At 43.7% G+C, this 20,430-nt stretch overlaps 1 protein-coding gene across 8 annotated transcripts in view; it reads right to left on the bottom strand.

Annotated features, from left to right (window-relative positions):
• Nucleotides 1-20,430, bottom strand: part of Grb10 (growth factor receptor bound protein 10) — a 170,812-nt gene that overhangs the window by 128,871 nt on the left and 21,511 nt on the right. For 5 of the 8 annotated variants that reach the window (XM_020185877.2, XM_020185876.2, XM_020185880.2 and 2 more), the window contains exon 2: nt 7,354-7,493. The exons of 2 other annotated variants lie outside the window; for them this stretch is intronic. The gene's annotated coding sequence lies outside the window, so the exon portion shown is untranslated. Of the gene's footprint in view, nt 1-7,353; nt 7,494-7,722; nt 7,928-20,430 lie in introns of those variants that run through there. One more of the 8 variants, XM_074065497.1, reaches the window with a different exon arrangement.

Below are 20,430 nucleotides of genomic sequence, written 5' to 3'. Positions count from 1 at the left end.
CATGTGAGCCACTCTACCAGCCCAATGTTAAAATTCTTAAAAGTCCAAAGTTTTTTTAGGTATGTACAATTTGGATTCTTATTATAAAATTCATGTACAATTCTGAAACTGAATGTAAAATGGTTTTGCTTTTAAAAAATAGATTTTTTTTTTTTGCTGGAGATGTAATGGAGCTCCATAGCAGGAGCACATCCCTAGAACACACAAGGCCCTAACTTCAATCCCTAGCAGTGCAAAACAGTAATAATAATGATAGCAGTGATAAGAGTGATAATAAATTTTTTAAATAAAATTCCATTTTTTATCTACTCTGACCATCTACTCCTATACTATCAAAATCCAGAATCAGTAAATAACCACAAAAAGGTTTTCTTCTATTTTTTTTTGGCGGCACTGGAGTTTGAACTCAGGGACTCATGCTCGCTAGGCACGCACTCTTACTGTTTGAGGCGCTCTGCCAACCCTTTCTTGTGATGGTTTCCTTTTTTGAGATAGGGTCTTGAGAACTATTTGCCCGAGGCTGACTTTGAACCAATCCGCCTAATCTCTGCCTCTTGAATAGCCAGGATTACAGGCATGAGCCGCTGGCGCCGGGTGAGTTTTATTTCTGAAGTTTGCAAAATCTGCGGAATCTGGTTCCTTTTCAAAGGACATTTTTTCCTCCACTGGATCTAAAGAATGTAATAACTAAGAAAGTAATCATCCTCTGATGCAATCGCCTGCATCAATCAGGCACATAGCAGACCCTCGGTCATCAACTTGTTTTTCTATGCAGTAATCTGTCAAATTAACCCATGTCAGTACAAAGAGAAGGGCACTTTTGAAATGTTACCCTCCTCACTTCTCAATCCCACCCCACTGAGCCTTCAGTTCGGTTATTACGGAGAGCATGAAATGCTTCACATGTAACTACTCAGAGTTGTGCTTCTTATCATAAATCTCAAGTCATGCTATTACACTCCTCCATCTTTTCTTAATTGAGACTATAATTCTGTAAAAAATAATCCTCCTCTCAAGATAGAATGAATCCTAAGAGACTACTGCTCCAGCAACTCCCTGGGTAATATTGTTGCCAGGATGCCCCACTCTCAGAAAGAAAAAAAAGAAAACCTATTTCTTGAGGAGTGCTGCAATGTCTGGCTGTCAGGTCATAGATGGAAACACAGCAGAGCCTCTGGCAGCTCTCCAGGGGAAGCACCCTGAAATGAACTCCCTTTGCTACCTCAGGAACAAGATTTCCTCAGGAACTGTCAGAGAAGCAAGTTCTTTGCAAAATTTATCCTCTTTTTATCATAAGTTTCAGAAATGGCTGTAAGCTGTATCTTGGTAGACACCATTATCAGCATTCATATGTCAAATCCATCTGAAAAGTAGCTAAAGTCACTACCCACACTGGATAAAGACCAAAGACCCACCTACCCACTCTCCCCCAGGCCCCCCACCCCCCCACACACAAACCCATCTTGCACCTTTACTTGCTTTCCAGCTAAGCAGGTGCACACAGTCAAGGCTTCCCATGGTGGTCCTTCTATGCTGGCATTTCTGGGCAATCCTGTCCAACAGACACTTCAATGATTAAAATAAATTTCGAGTATGAGAAGAACAGGACGAGACACCTGGAAGTGCTAGAGCATCCTTCCCACAATTCTAAATAACAGACAGTGAACAGAAACACACAGCTAAGCATCCCTACATCTGTGAAGTCACATACACCCTCTGTCGATGCCAGAAAAACAAAGATTTTACACCACAAAAGATACACAGGTTTCCAGTCTAATTCTGCTGGCTGCTTTAATAGGAGGGCAAAGATAGACACCTTGGATAACAATTTACCCCAGGTCCCAGAGTCAAGCCTGCACTGATCTCCAGGGTCCCAAAATAACTCCTGCTGACCAGAAGGATGGGCCTCCAAGCCACAGCCTGGGCTATCTGAGGACAGTGCTCCCAGAAATTATCCTTAACCATCTTACGACACGCGTGGAGTCAACAAAACAAGGACGGATTCCAAGGATCCACAGTGGTTTGGCTCCTAGTGCAGTAGCTCACACTCAGCAAGAATTAACTAGGGTAGCCAGGCGAGGTGGCACATGCCTGCAATCCCAGTTACTCAGAAGGTTGAGGCCAGTGTGGGCAAAGGCAGTGGCAAGACCTTGTCTCAATAAAAACAAAATAAAAACAAAAAGAGCTGGAGGGTGTAAGACAAGTGGTAGAGCAACTGCCAAGCATGCAAAGCCCTGGGTTCAATCCCCAGCACTGGAGGGGAAAAAAAGAAAGGAAAAAAAAAGAGAATTAACTAGAGTGCTGATACACACATATGAGAGAGAGAGAGAGAGAGAGAGAGAGAGAGAGAGAGAGAGAGAGAGAGAGAGAGAGAAAGAGTAATGATTAGGATGCTGGATGCTGATTCACACATGTCTAGCTTTTGCAGACCTGTCAGAGAGACTTCTGTATTTTGGTGCCTTGACTTTCCTAGGACTTGCCTTTCTCACCACTCCCACCTCTACTTTGTCCAAGACCAAAACTGAGATTACTGGTAGACCTACAGTCATGATCCAAACCAGATGTCCCAAAGTCAACAAGAGAAAACTGAATCCAGAAAGGACAGATGGAAGGACAAGGTCCTTCCTACATGCCTTTATCTGCAGTTACCAACAAGTAAGGCCATCTATAGTAGCTGCATGTGAGACTGTGAAAGATGTCCACCATCAGGTAGACAGATGATCCAATGGTCACGTCACAATGTTACTCAGCAACACAGACAATCAATGAGGAATATGTGCTTCAACACAGATAATCTCAAAATAAGTATGCTATGTGAAAGAAACCAGGCAAAATACATGCATTCCTTTTATGGGGAATTCTAGAAAATTCAAAGAAAGACAGAGAAAGTTTTCTCTCACCATGAAAAGGTGGTAATTAAGACTGCAATGGGTCAGAGACAACTGGGGGTAGTGACATTATTATTACCTTGATTGACTGGTGATGGGTTCACATATGTCAAAATGCATCCACTTCCACATTTTAAATTTGTGCAGTTTATTGTACTTAATATACAACACCTAGATTGCTGTTTACAAAAAAAGAAAACAATTTGGGAGAAAGGATATCAAGGAGTTTGGTGTGACCAAGAATAAATAGAGTTCTTGATCATCCTCTATGTTATGTTCTGAAAGTTGCCATGGACACTGAACTGAGTCATGGTCCTTGCAGCAAATACATGGTTAGGATCCTGTGAGCCTCTGGTCACATCTTTGACAACAAACCAATATATAACCTTGGCTTATACTGCTTCTGTTTAAAGACCTTTCACTTAAAATATTTTGAACTCATAGCCATCAGCCCTATACCTCACACCTGAACACAGCACATCTAATGCGAGTGTGTTCTGTAAACATCTGGCCAATTTCTTGAACTTAGGAACACTCTCTACAAAGTCACCAACAAAATATATGAAAATGTGACACCAACTACATCACCAAAGGACACCTGTTCCCAGTAGTACAGCTGTTTGACCTCCACCAGAAACAGGTAAGCTTCTCACTGCTCTGTGCACATCAGTGAATGACCACAAAGGCACCACATGCATGGACTTGGGGATTACAAGTTAGTTTCTGCCAAGTAGGCAAATTCACGAACAGGATCCTCAAATAATGAGCACTGACATATGTAACTTCTTTCTGTCTTGGTGTCTTCATGTCTATAAATGGAAAGAGTGATATTTACTTCATCAGACTCTCGTGAAGGTCAAGTTATGTCAATCCACAAGGGGGATCGTGCAGACCACTACCTCGCACATACGAAGCACAGTAAGTTTAAGCTGGTGTTCTTGTTACCATTTTTATTATCCTTATCTGGTCCCTGTACCCAGAGCAACCCGCACCTCCGCTCCGTTCAGCACGTACTCTCTGTGTTGTTATCTACTTCCCTACCACCACTCCCAACATCTGTGAACATTCCAAGGACCGGATCACATTCTGTGACATCAGAGACTTCACAGAGAGAATGTGCCCGAGCTGATCTCTATAACTTATCTTACATACCACACTAACTGCTTTCTGACATGCAGTACATTTTGTCCTAATGTAACTCTGACCTTGTTGTTGCTTAAAAACAGTAAGCTTGCTACCCTATCCTAAATGATCCAATGCCCCAAACTGCAAGAAACTCTTCACTACTTGCTAAGAATTCAGTATGATTTGAGTTCTCTTGAGAAACTCTTGTTTTAGAGACACACTGAAAATCACCAAGCTGTGCACCGGTGGCTACTTGAGGCTAAAATCAGGAAAATCAAAGTTCAAGGTCAAGCATGGGAAAATAATTAAAGAGTCTACATCTCAAAAATAACCAGAGCAAAACAGATTGGTGGCTCAAGTGGTAGAGTGATTGCTTTGCAAGTGTGAAGCCCTGAGTTCAAACTCCAGTCCCACAAGAGAGAGAGAGAGAGAGAGAGAGAGAGAGAGAGAGAGGCAGAGAGGCAGAGAGACAGAGAGAAAGCAAAATTAATGCACCATGACTTTCCCAGACTAGCAACTGGATCTTTTCCCAGTTCTGATGGAAAGAAATAATAGTAAGACATCACCATTTTGTTTTGAATCGGCAGAATGATGGCAAAAAGACTGACCAGCAACTTGAAAAGGAGCAGGAGAGACTGACAAGCTACTGGTCATTAAAAGATTATTGATTTATAATCTTTCCAATTCAGGAAAGTGCTGGAGTTTTTCCACTTCACAAGTATTTGGCTTCTAACAGGGCACTGACAGAATTCTGACAATTATTTTCATTTTTTGGCTGAACCCATCATGGGTCAAGTAACTAATCTCTAACCCTCCTCCTAAAACCCAATGCCCACCTGGGAATATAAGCTTTCAAACAGAAAATACCAAAAGCCAAAGCCTTCTAGTTCTAGCCATCCTCTCAGATCTCTTTCCTACAACTAAAAACCCTGGACATAACCAACAACAAGTAAGTAAAACTCTCATAGGCAGAGAAGAGGGCTGGATGAGTGAGATGGCTCATCTCTGTAATCCTAACTACACAGGAAAGGGAGATAAGACGATCACAGTTGGAGGCCAGCTCAGGTAAAAAAAAGAAAAGCCAGATCCTACATCAAAGAAAATGCGGGCATGTTGGTTCACACCTGCGGTCCCAGCTATGTGGGAGGCAGAGGCAGGAGGATCCTACTTCAATCCAAGTCCAGCCAGGGCAAAAAAGTACAAGACACTATCTATTAAAAAAACAAAACTAAACTAAAAGCAAAATGGTCTGAAGGCATGGCTCAAGTAGGCAAGTTCAAGGCCCTGAGTCCAATTCCCCAGTACTGCCAAAAAAAAAAAAAAGAAAACAAAACAAAAAGGAAGATCAACTGGGAACCAAGTCCCCTAATCAGGTAGGATTTTGAAGGAGTGCTCCCTTTGAGTGATGTAACCAGCAAGGAAAAACACAGAGACACAACCTCATCAGATGATCCAAAACTGGGGCCAAGGGTGGCTAGGGACAGCCTTCTGCCTGTTTCAGATGTGTCTCTTCAACACCACAAAGATGTGCCAGAAACAAAAATAGTCCCACACCTCAAGGAACCTCAGTATCAGTCGCAATACATCCATGTAAGGGAGCAAGAAATCTCTGGCAATGCCAAGAGGCACACCAGTCCAAGAGGGGCGGGGGTGACAGCCTGTGTTTAAGATACCATTACTGGCCCACGGTGCAGGGTCGTCCTCCCTTGGGCACACCTGCCTGATATTGCAGACACTACATGCCATCTACAGTGAGCAGCAAAAACACAGGTCAAGGACCCGGCTACTTTATACCTGTGTCCTGGGTCACAGACACATTATCATCCTCCTCAGACCACTCTTCTGCTTCATAATTCACTCTGAGATAGCACAATCCTGGCACCTTTGCCCATCTTTGCTATGAGGAAAAGGGTTACTGTTCTACAAAAAGCAGTGTGTCACATAACAGTCTGCTCCACCAGGAGAGTGGTAATAGGTTTGGGATTGTGATCCATCAGTTCATCCCTCAAGCTGATCATGGTGGGAGTGCTCTGGCCTTTCCTCACCCGCACCGAGAACTCTGTCTACAAACAGTCAAGGACTCCAGGAAGATTCACCTGAAGGCTAGCTGTCTAACATTCACCCAAGCACTTGTAATTTGATCTCACAGAAGGTTGAACACAGAAAAGGAAAGGCGAGCCTAGAATCTTCTACCAAGCAGCAAAGGTGACTGGTACATGCAGTCCCCAGCCTCCCATCAGCCCCTCAGTCTGGCCTCCCTTCTGTAATGGCTATATTATGTTCCCAGAACATTCATGTTGAAGTCTTAGCTCCCAATACCTTAAAATGAGACTATATTTGGAGACTGAGTCTTTAAAATTAAAATGAGATTATTGGGGTAGGCCCTAGTCCTATATGATTGATGCCCATATAAAATGAGGGTTGGACACAGACACACACAGTGTGACAACCATATTAAGACACAGGGAGAAGATGCCAAGGGGAGAAGCCTCAGGAGAGTCGAACCCTGCTGTAACCTTGATCATGGACTTCAGACTCAGGACTGTGTGACCAAAAAAAAAAAGTCTATTGTTTAGCCTCCAGTCTACAGTCCCTGGTACAACACAGCCAGAGTTGACTAGGTCTCTGGCAGCCATCCTTCTTCTAGGACAGTGGCTCCAACCAGCCCTTCTGCAGGAAGGCTAGCTCTGTTTCAGCCCACTGGCAACAATCCTGGCTGTACCTCCTGATAATAAATAGTTCAGACCCTCCAGAGCCAACCAAGACAAAAGGAGGTTCATTCCCAGAGAGAGCCATCTTGGGCTGATGTACCAACTGAGTTACCAACCACTTCCACAGACCTCAGACCTTCCCTAATTACATGGGCCCCAATTTCAGCACTCAAGATTGGAGACCATCCACACCACATGGATATCAATCTAGATACAAGCACCCAACCATCTGTGCTTACCCATCTTCACAAACACAGCTACCAACTATCGCAGCTCATGATGCAACCCATGTGGCGGCACTGTCCCCCCAACCTGCAGACAGACAGGCAGAAGAGACCTGACAGTTCAAGTGGCACATGGTCTGCAGAGATGAGCAAGCCCAACCAGGTCAGCTGTGCCCATGACAGCTCAGTGCTTTCAAACAGGGCAGAGCTGAAAAGAAGCAAAAGGATAGAACAGACAGACAGGAGTCACCCATTGGAAATGCTAGAATTAAGGATCTAGCGTCCATCTCCACCTGCAGTGACACATGTATACTGATGTTGCCTTAAACCTTAATCAATATTTAACAGAGGACTCTTCCAAAAAGAAAGGCACTATGCACAGATGAAAATACATACAGGACTTACCTGTCGGCAGGCAGCTCAGCAGCTTTGTCTGCTGAGACGGCCACCCAGACTTCACTAAGGATGGAGGTGAGGAGCAAGGTGAGGACCCTGCTAGTCACGTGGCTGTCTCCTCCCACTCACCATCACAGTCAGCTCCAAAGCTGGAAAATCAAAGAGGCCATTATGAACTTGTGTCAAACTAGTACACAACTGAACGAGCACACTGCATGCAAGCAGGACTAAAAATTTTTAATGATATTTTTTTTAAAGATATCATTTAAAAGATTCTTCCCAGAACAAAACAAGAAAGCGAGTTTACAAGAAGTAGTTGCTACATCCACTAACTTTATGGACAAAGGCCTAAAGTTCATCTCCCAGCTGAACACCTACATGTCTCCTCCGTCCGAAAAGCAAGAGACGCTCAAGGCAGGCGGAGTGAGGCAAAGTTTACTGAGAAGTCAAATTTCAAGTCCAGATCAAAGCCTATGTGCTTCCCCAGGGTCCTCCCACACTACGCCCGCACTCTCATCCACCCAGAAAACCCGCCTACATCTCAGAGCAGGTGCAGGCGCCTTTCTGAAGGCAAAGTTGGCAAGGAGGGGTTACAGAGCAGGCAGGACGCCAGTATGAATTCTGGCCCCCATGACCTACTTTGATTCACTTATTCAAGTCCGCTGTACTGACAGCCTGAGGCACTGTCGCAGACCCGGAGAAGATGGCGGCACACCCTTGCCCTGCAAGTTTGAAAAGTATCATAATACTATGTCAACTGGCTTATGGTGAACTGTACAACTTATCTCTCTTCCCGGATCTGGGCTTCTCTGCAGAGCACTAGGGATCAAGCCACCTCCCTGCAGATTGTAACATATCACACTCGGATGCCACCGGATTTTAGTATTTCTCAATCAAACACATGCACTACGTGACTTAGAAGGGTGATTCCCGTGAAGCAGAGACTCTAATGGTTATCGTCCCTTTGTGTACTCCCACTGGTCTACCTGTGAACAGATCACTCAATGAAGAACTCACCAACTAAAATTTCCTAATCCTTCAAGGGTGAAAATACGACCTGCCAACTGCCTTCTACCTGCCATGGAAGAAGTTCTAGGCCCAGAACTGAGATAACTAATGTGCAAATACAGCCATTTTAGTGGTACCCATTGGGCACCCTGATCCAAAATCCAGGCCTGAGAAGCAGGGAGCCTTAGTCTCCTAACACTACCCTGACTTGGCAAGTTACATCTGGGCAAATGATTGGATTCACTGAGCTTAAGTGTCCCAAGTTACAAAATAGACATAAAAACAGTTATCTCCTTTACAGGGCTCTTCTGGGGATTACATGAGTAGTAAAGAGTTAGGACAAGATCTGATATAGAGTAAATACTAAACAAATACTGGTTATCATTAACTATAACGTGCCGAACATTCTTCCATTCCCAGATGCAAAAAATTAGCTACCTACTCGCTATTGGTTGATATCTAAAGTGAATGTGGGTGGGTTGGGGAGAGTGGCTCAAGTGGTAGAGCACCTGCCTAGCTAGCACGAAGTCTTAAGTTCAAACCACAGTATCACCAAGATTATTCACTACTCGAAGCTCAACATCATAGTGTGCACAAAGGCATTTCACTAAGGATTCCTACTTTTCTCAAAGAATTCAAAAGTTTGAAAAGTATCCTAAGGCTATGTCAACTGGAATATTTTTAAACCCTAGTAGCTAAGTTAAATTTTTTCATTTTTTATTTTTTAAGGTGCCTGGTCAAGTAAGTATGAGGTTTCTGACCAGAACCCAGGGAAATGGACTAGGGTCACCATAACAACGGCTTAGGATCACCCCTGCTCCTCGTATCCTGAGGAGTAGGTTCCCATCTCCACAGAACCTAATCTTTTCCTGGTTTCTGATCCAAGTCCCTAAGATTTACAACATATTCTTGGCAACTTTGCTTTTTACGGTATGCATAGGAGATACAATGGTCTATATTTAAGGTAAAATTAAATATTTCGTCCTATCCAGCTGGCCACCTCTCCAACCAATTTTGCCTATTTTCAAGAAAGCTGGATTAAACTTTATACTTGACAAAGCAAAGACACTGAGTTTTTAATTTGGTCAACTGAACAGAGTGACTGAGATAGACCCTCCACAATAACTTCAGTGCTTATGAATAACCTCCAGAGAATCTACAACAAACACCATCTTGGTACTGTTTACATTGGCCCCATCCAGAACCTACACCCCCGGCACCAGCAACAACCACATTCAGGTCAACATGTGTCATATGCTGACCTTGACCACTGGACAGCACCTACAGAGTTCAGATGGAACTCATTCATCTGTTCCCTTATTAGTCAAGAGAGGACTTCTCACACAGTTTTACAGTTAATGTGACACAAACTGGAAATTTCATTAAAAGAATATACTAACCTGGACAGGTCAGTCTTAACTTGCAAAATATTTCAGAAACAAAGTGCCTCTTGACTGCTGTTTAGTATCTTTGATATCTTCCAAAAATTCCTGAGCTAATATAAAGTTTTCTTTCTGTCTAGCTTTCACACACTAAATATTTTGAGTAATAACAGTGACTATTTAAACACTCAACAAATCCCAACTTTCACAACAGAGATACTCAGCCTGTTCAGCCAGACAAGAGTGAAGTCTAGGCCTCTCCTTAGAGGACTGAATATCTCTATTAAAAAAAAATTAAATTTTATATCGGAATGCAATCAGGGACTACTGTGTTTTTACAAAGTATGAAGGCACTTATGAAGATAAATCAAGAAATATGTAACTAAAGTGGAAGTGAATAAAGGACAAATATCTAAAAAAGAGTTATAAAATTTCAGAATGCTATGTCCAGTACCTGGGGATGGTTCCAAAGTGAATCAACAATAAAATCCAGGGGCTCAGGGTGTAGCTCAGTGGTAGAGCACTTGCTTAGCACATGTGAGGCCCTGGGTTCCTTCCTCAGCACCCCTAAAAAAATTAAATATAAAATGCTATACTTTGCACACTTTTACCAAGTGCCACAGTTCCTTTCCTGGTGACAATAACAGAATATGAGGCCAAAGGAAGGCACAGTGGAAGGAAGTTAATAAAACACAGGAACTCTTCTCACCTAGCTGCAATGCCACGCACTCAAATCACCAACCTCACAGAAAACATTCAGCAACAACTCAGCCATAAAGGTCCCACTCATCTGGCCCACACCCAGGAGGGTCCCTCCCCCAGTAGCCCATCATCCAGCCCACACTGACAGAGGTCCACAGAGACAGAGTGCAGGGCCACCAGGCAAGAGTGCTGACAACCCAGAAAGAATGGGACACCATCTCTGAAGCCAACAAAACTGAACCTAAGTGTTAAGTGGGCTCAGACTCCACCCTCTTGGGTCTCATGTTCAAGGTCAAAAACAAGTAAGGCAGAAATGCCATAGGATGAAGAGATACCTACTTGAGAGAAACAAAATGCTTCCCTAAAAGTAGTCAACAGGGCAAGGAGGGACCAGGTAAACACACACACACACACACACACACACATGCACGCACGCACACACACACAGAGTAACTGAGCAGAAAACACTCACAATGGCTTATATATACACATGCATATTTTAATGCAGTCCTAAGAATAGCCCTGTACAAACCATAGACTATCACAGCCCTTGAGAGATCACTCTAAGGCGAAAGCAGTTAAAAAAGAGTGTGGAGCTGGCACAAAAATACACATTACTGTTCACCAAGAAGGACTGAGTTTACAAATATGAATGTTTTTCTCATAGCTTCATGCGCTACGTGAACTATGCTAAAACAAGAGTGTAAGTGTCTCACTCTTGCCCAACTTAGCATAGGACCCAGGGCACTGGAAACCCAGGGCCTCTACCCTTCCCTGGCTCTCCAGGTGATGCCACCCACGATGACTGTGACAGGGACAAGGGCAGTGAGCCACCCTTGACTGACATCTTACAAAATGCTTTCAACGTCTCTTGTAAGGGCTTTTTATAGATCAAATTAAAGGAGTAAAGACATGACACATAAAATATCCAATGATTAGGGCTAGGGGTATGGCTCAAGTGCTAGACTTCCTGCCTAGCAAGTGTGAGGCCCTGAGTTCAAACCCCACTACTGCCACAAAAAAATAAATACTCAACGATCAGTAGTTCTTAATTAAGAATGTCTAAATATTATCAATCCTTTGAGGCACTTTACAGATGAAGAAAACAAGGCTGAGAAACAGTGAGTTTATGTTAGGATGACACAGCAGAGCTAAAATTCATGTCAAAAGATGTCTGAAATAAATTCAAGGCAATGAAGGGATGAACGCTTGCACTGTCAAGTTCTTTGACTTTGATAAAATGTCACTCTTTTATAGAAATAGAGAAAGCTTATACAGTTATCTTAAGGCCTTTCTTCACTTTTATTCTTTCAATCACATTGTTCAGGGCCCATTTTACCATTTTTTACAGAAACATGGCAGAAAGAGTAAGCCTGAAATCCAAAGCACAGAGAATAAGAGAAAAAAAATGTTCTGATATCCTTTCTGCTAATTAAGGATTTTAGTGATAAGGTGTGAAATAAAGAACCCCCTTAAACCTGATGTATGGCAGGGACCAGAAGCTCCCCATAGGCAGGCAGCACAAATAATGAGGAACAGAATTCATATCCCCATTAGAATCAGGGCCAGAAAGTCCCCAGGACATTATAAACCATAAAGTCTCAGGGTCCTTGACTACACAGTGAAATAAGAAACAGAAAAGCAGCATAAAAGGATTTTTTGTTGGTGTTATTTTGGCAGTATTGGGGTTTAAACTCAGGGTTTTGTTCTTACAAAGCAGGCATTCTACATGAACCACACCTCCAGCTCTTTTTGCTCTGGTTATTTTGAAGACAGCGTCTTGCTTGTAGCCCAGGCCGGCCTGGCTAGCAATCCTCTTATTTTACACATCCTGCCATAGCTGGAATATGACAGGCATGCACCATCATGCCCAGCTTTTTTCTGTTGAGATGGGGGTCTCACAAACTTGGTTTGGGCCTAAAACCATGATTCTCCTGATCTTGGTCTCCAGTATAACTTGAGATGACAGGTGCTTGCCACTATGCCCAGCTATGGGCTCTTAGGAACTCCCCACCTGGCCTGGTTCAAACCAGGATCCTCCCAATCTCAGCTTCTCAAGTTGGTAGGATTACAGGTACCAGCTAAAAAATAATTTTTTTCAAAACCACTGCTATTTACAGATGAAATGCAAGACAACCAACTAGAAAGTGTTCAGAAGCACTGAAGATTTAATAAGGTCAAGACCCAAAGCAGACAACACACCATAGCCTCGGCACACCAGCACTCAAAGAGAAAGGCTAATATGAAAATGATTTTCTTCACAAAAGCATCAAAATAGACACAGGATCCTGTGAAAAAAGTGGAAGACATTAGAGGGAACCTGGAAGATCAGAATGTAGAAATGTATCCCCTTTGCTAAAGGGAAATACATCCCCCCAGGCACTGGGTTAGCATAAAACAACCTCAAATTAATATCCAGTCTCCAAGGAATTCCCTTATAACATAAAGATACAGGAGGAGACACGTAAGTCCACAAAATACAGTAAGAGAATATGGGCAGAACTACTGGTGAGTGGAATAAGAAAATGTGGTATTTATATGCAATGGAATTTGATTCAGCCGCAAAGAAGAATGAAATTTTGTCATTTTGGAGGTAAATGGATAGAACTGGAGAACATCACCTTAAGTGAAGTTAGTCAGGTTCAGAAAGCCAAAGGCTGCATGTTTTCTCTCATATGTGGAATGTATCTGATACAAACACAGCAATATTATGAAATACAGGTCATACTAAATGGATGTTACATATGAGAGAGAAAGGAGGAAATTAAGAAGGTGAATATGGTTGATGTACTTCCATACAGGAATGAATACAGAATTTTTAAACTTGTTGAAATCACCACAGTAAGGGGACTAAGGTAGAAAGGAGAAAAATAGAGGAAATGAACCAATTCAGGTTATAATACATACATACATGGAAATGTCAAAAGGAAACTCCCTATACAGCTATCTTAAACCAACAAAAATGTCATTTTTTTTTCTTCTACAAAATCGGAGAATAGGAGGGCAGAACAGGTCCTGTCTAGGGCTTGGTACCAGTGTGTGTGTGTGTGGGTGTGGGTGGGTGTGGAAACAGTGAAGAAGGGTGAATATGGTACAAATTCTGTGTACATATGTATATAAATAGAAAAATGAGACTTGCTGAAACTATTCCAGGAATGGGGGGAGGAGGGATAAAGGAGAATGGTGGAGGGAGTGAATTCACATTATAAACACTTTCATAAAGACCACAATGTGCCCCCACCCAGCACAACGATAAAAAAAATTTTTTTAAAGAGAATGTGGACAGCGAATGCAAATAGTGATCCACAAATGAAACTTAAGACCACGGATAACTGGCAATAGCTGTTCAGTGAGATTCAGTCATATTCTCACCTTCTACATTGCTCAAGGATTGATGATTTACACACTGAAAAAAAAATACTAAGAAAAAATGTAGGTGAACAATGTTACCAAATCTAGGCAAGAAAGATCTCCCCAAGCAAGACTCTTAACTTAGAAGCCATGAAGGATAAGCCAACTCCTTTATAACAAAATCCCTACAGGCAAAAATCAGAAGATAAGCAAAACCCTTGGGACAAAATATTTGCAATACCATGGAGCAAACAATCTATGTTTAATAAACCTCCTATTTATTAGGATCAGAGAATGGCTTAGCAAGAGGGTAAAAGCCAACAACTTACAAAATAAACACGGAAGACACTCAAGTTCACTAGAAACCAAGTAAATGCCCACTGTAATAACAGCAAAAGAGTGTACATGTCACCTACCAGACTGCTGAAAATTAACTACCTACCCACAGTTAGAAATGGCCCATGGAGCTTGGGGCTGTCCAAAACCAAAAGTATAGGTTTGGGGGGCCAACCGGAGCCAAGGAAGCATCCCACAGACTTTGGGCTTAGGCACAGGCAAACTAGTAACTTATTCTACAGAAAGACTCACATGCGTGTGTGCACATACATGTTCTCACAGGGACACACACACTCAAAACGGAAAGAGCAACTGAAATGCACCCTGCCCAAACCTTTCCTTTCCCTACAAAGTTAGACAAAGAGTCTTCCTCCATTCCTAACTTCTTCTCACCCCTTCCTTCCAGCCTAAATCACTTTGAGAGAGAAGCAACTGAAAGCCACCCATCTCAGCACTCACCTACCTCTCCCGACCCCTGCAGAGGCGACTCAGAACCTGGCCTCCAGAGCGCCAGGAAAAGGGGCATCCTCAGCAGGGGCTCGGCCTCCCATGCCTCAATTTCCTTCCCCACCTGCAAACTGAGAATGAAACAGTCCTGACCTCATGCAAATATGAAAAGGCACGTGCTTCACTTTGCACTCCCGTGGCAAAAGGTCTAATCCCATGATAAAAAAAAAAAAGGCAACAGGCAAAGGAACAAAATAAAATGACACTACCATAGGATGAAAGTGACAAATCAGTGTTTGTCAGTGTCTATGAACTGCTCACAGAGAAAGATCCAAATAACCTGAACACCACCGAACTGAGGGAGGCCAGAATGTGGACCAGACAAGACGCAATCTCACTCTGCAAACTTCTAGACTTGAATTTTTTCTTTTTTCTTTTGTTATTATTATTACTATTATTATTGTACTGGAGGTACACTATGACATTTACCAGAGTGCTTACAATACATCATAGTTGAATTCACTCCCTCCATCATTCTCCTTTATCTGCCCCCCCCTATTCCTGGAATAGTTTCAACAGGTCTTATTTTTCCATTTTCATACATGAGACATAATATTCCACCATATTCACCCTCCTTCACCCTTTCCTTATGTCCTCCCCCCTCCCACTGGTTGCAGTTGAATTTTTAAAACAAGTTACTTTAACATCCACGTAAGTAAGAAGTACTTTACTCAAGTTTCAAATCAGCGGTCCTGTCTGCCTCTGTCTTTCTAGCCTCTCCTGACAATCTACAGAGTCCCATGATTCTCCCTCTGCCCTTGCAACATGGCTCTCCCGCCCTTTCTAGGGATTCCAGAGAAATCCCTGCCCTCTACCTAAACACAATGAGTCCATTAAGTGCTGCAGGCCAAGTCACATGGACATTAACTGGACAGACCCCACTCTGTACAGCTGCTTCCAGAAATGCAGAAGCACTTGGCTTGGCCCTCTATGTTCTCATCTTTTTCTTTTGCCCTTTCTTTTCTCCTTGTCTTCTTCCCTTAAGGGGGTTAAAAGGAAGAAGAAAAGAAAACACACACACTGGGAAAGTAAGGAGGAAAAGACAATGCTGCTTGTGAATGGATGGTAGAATGTAGTCATTCACACTGTGCTCGAAAGCTGGACGAGCTGGGAGTGAGGTGGCCAGGCAAGAAGTTGGATAACATCCCAAGGGTAAAAGAAGGAAGTTAAGAAGCTGAATATGGTCGATGTATAATCTATACAAGAATGAATATAGAATTTTTAAACCTGTTGGAATCACTGTATGAAAGGGACTAACGTAGAAAGGAGAAAAATAGAGATGAACCAATTTGGGTTATAATACATATATGCATGGAAATGCCACACGGAAACTCTTTGTATAGCTATCTTAAACAAACAAAAATGTCTTTTTTCAAAAACAGAGAACAGGAAGGTAAAACAGGTTCTGATTGTCTGGGGGTTCGCACCAGTGCAAGGGGGAAGGGTATAAGGAAAGGGTGTAGGAGGTGAATATGGTGGCAATATTATGTAGTAATGTATGAAAATGGAAAAATGAGACCTGTTGAAACTGTTCCAGGAATGGGGGAAGGGGGGGTAAAGGAGAATGATGGAGGGAGTGAATTCAACTATGATATATTGTAAGCACTTTGTCAGAATGTACCCCCAGTACAATAATAATAATAATAATAATAATAATAATAATAATAAAATCTCTCATCTCCTCAACGAGCAGACCTCTGGCGAACTGAAGCCAAGGCTGTCTGGATGCCTTATCAGCACATCAAAACAGCCAAAATTGGCCAAGTCACCCCAGCATCTCCCAAAGTACAACATCTCCCCACATCTAGCACCAGGATTTCATACTCTCTGTATTACTCGGCATATTCTGTAAGTAACTATGATGGGTAATAGGTTTCCAGGATAAAGTATACTTGTGCATGTGGAAGGAAATCTGGTCCCTTGGCTCAGGAAATCAAGATTTTTGCAAGGACAATGGAAACACAGGGTTCATCCAAACAGGAACAGCAGGAAAAGAATTACTAATGGCTCTGAAATGCATTACTTATTGCACTAGGCAGGTCTGAAAAGACCAGGCATAACAAAATTAACAACGTAATCTACTTCTATCACTTTTCTAAAATCTGGCAACAGTTTTTTAAGGAATGTTAATGGTTCCCTTGAATTTGGTCCTCTTCAACCCTGCTCAGACTGCTACAGTAGCTTGTTGAGTCCTCAGCTGCCTTTACAGTCCAGCCCTGTGAGGTGGGAGGGGAGACCCCAGAGGACATGAGCACCAAGCTCCTGGCCCCATCAACTCCTAGACCTCCAATTCCAAAGGTGACACCTGGGTCCTAATGGTCCAGGATAGGGAGGTGTAGGCCACCTTAAGTGTAGACATACTGACTTGAAGAGGGAGTCATTTACTTCCTACCTTGCACAGTTTCCCTGAGTCATTAATTGGCCTATACCCAGGAGGCTCTCCTCAGGCACCTGTGGCCACATGGAGTGTCAAGGACTCCCTTCAGAAGGCAAAACAAGCTGGTCTGGCTGGCAGAGCCACCCACCATCCTTGAGTGGTCTTGAGTCACGGTATGGCAGCCCTGGCATATCAGCCCCCATGTGAGCTTAGATCCCAGTGGGTCCTTGGGGAACTAGGGACAGCTCTCACAGCATCTCATTCAGATGCTGACCATGCCCCTGAATTCATATGTTGAAAACGTAATCCCTGAATTCACAAGTTAAGGGTATTTGGAGGTGGAGCCTCACGATGATGTCAGAGAGACCTAAGCCAGCACGTTTGTCCTATGTCCCCACACGATGCCCCTTGGCAGTGTTAGGACACAACAAGAAGGCCCCGCAAGAAGCCAGAGCCATACACTTGAACTTCCCAGCCTCCAGAACGATGGGTCAAATGAACTTCTATCCTGTATGAACTCTCTGGGCTCAGGTAGACTAGCTACCACGTGTCTCTCTTAGATTAGATCAAACAGTGAGCCAATGACTCCACCATGATGGAGACCCCAACTGTGCCCTGTGCTGAGTGAGACTGGCTATCTCTGTGTTCCCATCTTACGCTTCCCCTCCAATGTCAAGATCACAGCGACCCTGTTCTGCCTGGTGGTACTCAAGAGATCAACAGAGTGAGCGACACAACCCATGTGGCACTCACCAGACCAGATCCCTGGTCTGCGCAGAGGACCTGGGGCACTCATGTGCTAGGGATGTCAGCGTTCAGAGGCACAGCTTACCTGAGAGGAAGCGTTCTGTGTCCCCAAATTCCTGTGGTCCTGTCCCAGCTAGGAAAGCTCACATTCCAGCATCACCAGCCACCCCACCATAGATCCCCAGTCCACCCTCTGCTCCCAACCAGTACCAGCTCCAGACTGTGGGAGAGCCTGTGCAAGGAGCCAGCTGTGCTTTGGCCCCATCTCTCTGATTAAATGAACTATACAACCATCCACGGCACAAATCGGGAAAACCAATGTGGGAAGCCTGTCTATTAGATTTTGCACTTCATTTTGTCTTTACCTGACTCTAGTCACTTAGGTAGAAAAGGTAAAAGCCCTATTGTTACCTCCTTCAATTCCCAAATGACTCCTAATTTAGAATTAACTGCCCTCAAGGAAGGGAACATTCTTCCTTTCTATACCAGTCAGAGAGGCCTCATCCCTTTTCCAGCCCTCTTAAACCCTTGGGCACGTAGCGCCAGCTGTGTGGTTTGTGTTAACTTCCGAAACAATCTCCCTTAACCTTTTTACTTGTTTACCTTTAGTCCCCAATCTCATTATTCTTTCATTAACTCACTCAACAAACGCTTCTTGAGTGCTCACAATGTTCTTGATCTCAGCATTGTCAGCTGCACTGCCATCTCCAATACTGAGGGCCCTAACCTTGTTCCCTGTAGGCCTAGGGATACAAAGAGGCCAGGAGTGTGGCCAAATCTTACCATTGCTCAAGACACAGGAATGAGAGTATGGAAAGACAAACAGCTTGTGGCATGCATGACCGACCATTGCTTTTATCAGTTCTGCAAAAACTGCATGCAAATGTTTAAACACATTCTCGCCGAGCTTGTTCTCGGGGGTCTGGGAGGGGACCTTCAGCTGTTATCTGGCTGGGCGCAGCACAGCCCCATCCCTGTGTGTGCCAGAAGACTGCCGCAGGGAAGAGCGAGGAGGGGCAAGAGTCATCTGGCCCTCTGCTCTCCCCACAATGCCCGGCTGGTCCCTCCCATCACAGTTCCTCAAAATTCCCTGGTCTTTTATGTGCCTGTTGCAAGCCACCCTCCCCCCACCGCCCATCCTAATCACCCCAATCACTGTTAATTAGCTCTGCTTTGCTCCCACACACTCTTTCTTGGCACTAGGATGACACCGGCACCAGTTTCTTTTACAGGGGTATGAGGACAGAGCCTCTGCCACGTATACCTGCACAGGACAGGGAGGAAGAGACAGCTAGCTAACTGAGTTGCTGTGTCATTCCCCCCGCCCCAATCCAAGGGGTGCAGAGAAGTTTCCCTATACTCTGATGCTGAGGCTCTGCCCGGTCCTGCCCCCTGAGGCCTCACAGCTGACAGAAGTGAGTCACTTCAGCTAATTTCTCTCAAGGTGGCAAGCTGTTTCCGGCACTAGCGTTTCAGGCCGCACCCATGTTTTAACTCAAAAGAGGATTCGAGTGCATAGGCAATCTGAGGAATGGAGGGCTCCCCTAGAATGCATTTAACGGCAATGGACTGGGTGTCCCAGGGTCTCTCTGAGCCTGAGGTTGACAAAGTAGAGATCAACTGAGGAACAGATGAGGTGGGACACTACTGTATCTTCACAGTGAGCACACTGCACGGCCAGGGCTCTGGAGGTAACCCCAGATCTCCAGTGTCCTGTGTCACTCACCCCTGCTACATCTCACATGGAGCCCTGCAATGACAGACCTTGCACCCTGGCAGGGACCCTCCAGATCAGAAAGGCTAAAACTCTCTTCAGGACACGACAATGCAGTCTCTCCTTTTTCCCTCTCACCCTAAGTGCAGGCTGGAAATTTCTGGAGGCCACAGGACATGTGACTGAATGCAGGTGCAATAGGAAAATTCCAGCTGCCATCTTAAAAACTGGACACTAAAGAGACTCACGAAATGGAATACAATATCACACTTCTTGTTTGGTATTTTTATTTTTTTGAAAATACAGATTTTTTTAATAAATGATGCTATTTATATTTAGGCACAATGTGTTTATTGTTATTTTTAAATGAAATATTTTTAAAATTTTCTAAAATGGTTAAGTAGCAATATTAAGGCCATATAAGCATAGCTTTGAGTTCTTTGGTCATTTTAAAGAGTGACAAGAGGTCCTAGGGCCAAAGAGCTTAACAACCGCTGCTTCGGATATAATGCTCATTGCCTGAATAGCTCTCCCCAGCCCTGGGGCTGCCCCCCTGGGAACCATGACCTCGTCTAATACTCCAAACTTCAATGCACACCCTGGGACAGTCCTGAGGAAAGTCAAGCCACCACCCCTCAACACTGCACTGCTGCCCAATGCAGCTCTGCAGAGAATAAGACCCCATGAAGACTTTTATTCAAAAAAGACTCTCTGAACTACTAAGAAGAAGTGAAGGTCTAGCAGAGACAAACCAATGTGGGTTGCAACACACAAGTGCATGGAAGCAACGCTAGGAATCTCTCTGTATAGCTGTCTTTATCCCAAGCTAGCAAAAACACTATGTTTTCTTATTATCTCTTATGTTTTCTTTTCAACAAAATTGGAGAACAAGAGGGCAGAACAGGTTCTGCCCGGAAACTGGGGTGTGGAGGTTACGGGGAAGAGGCCTAAACAATATATAC

This window comes from Castor canadensis, chromosome 2 (genome assembly GCF_047511655.1).
Source record: "Castor canadensis chromosome 2, mCasCan1.hap1v2, whole genome shotgun sequence".
In the NCBI taxonomy this organism is placed as follows: domain Eukaryota; kingdom Metazoa; phylum Chordata; class Mammalia; order Rodentia; family Castoridae; genus Castor; species Castor canadensis.
This window is presented reverse-complemented; position numbering and strand designations above follow the sequence as displayed.